Genomic DNA, 575 nt, shown 5'->3' on the forward strand with positions numbered 1-575 from the left:
GTGGAAGCTGCCGAGACGAGTAGCTACATAGCGCGCTCGCCGTGTCACTAATGTACAGAGATACAACAGTTTCGACTGGAACCGGATTAAACGTATACACGGCGCTGATTAGTAATACATAGACCCATCAGAATACAGATAATATATACAACTGTCCGTATACATGCTGAAAGACTCTGCTCACAATCACAACCACACGGCAGCCACACACTCTTATCACGCACTACTCTCCGCCTGTAACACGCACACAGACAATATGTAAGCACCAGCATGGAACAACACCCAGTGCATCCTCTCCGCCACATGAGACAATCCACACTGTCATAACCAGACTGGGAGGTCCACTCAGAAAACGGAATATCCCACCCCCCCGACAACCACCATTGCTCAGCTAAGCCACCAACACCCACACATGTCCTACACAGGGGTGCACCCAACATCACAATACTGCCTCCTCTCACAGCACACAAACAATGGCAGGAATGAAAGACACAGGTCTGCCACAAGCATGGAATCGGAGCGCCGCCTGTCATGAGCCAAAGGTGCATCCTGACGTGGCAAATCAGATGATGCCG

The sequence above is a fragment of the Schistocerca serialis genome, unplaced genomic scaffold (assembly GCF_023864345.2).
Source record: "Schistocerca serialis cubense isolate TAMUIC-IGC-003099 unplaced genomic scaffold, iqSchSeri2.2 HiC_scaffold_1052, whole genome shotgun sequence".
NCBI classification, from domain to species: domain Eukaryota; kingdom Metazoa; phylum Arthropoda; class Insecta; order Orthoptera; family Acrididae; genus Schistocerca; species Schistocerca serialis.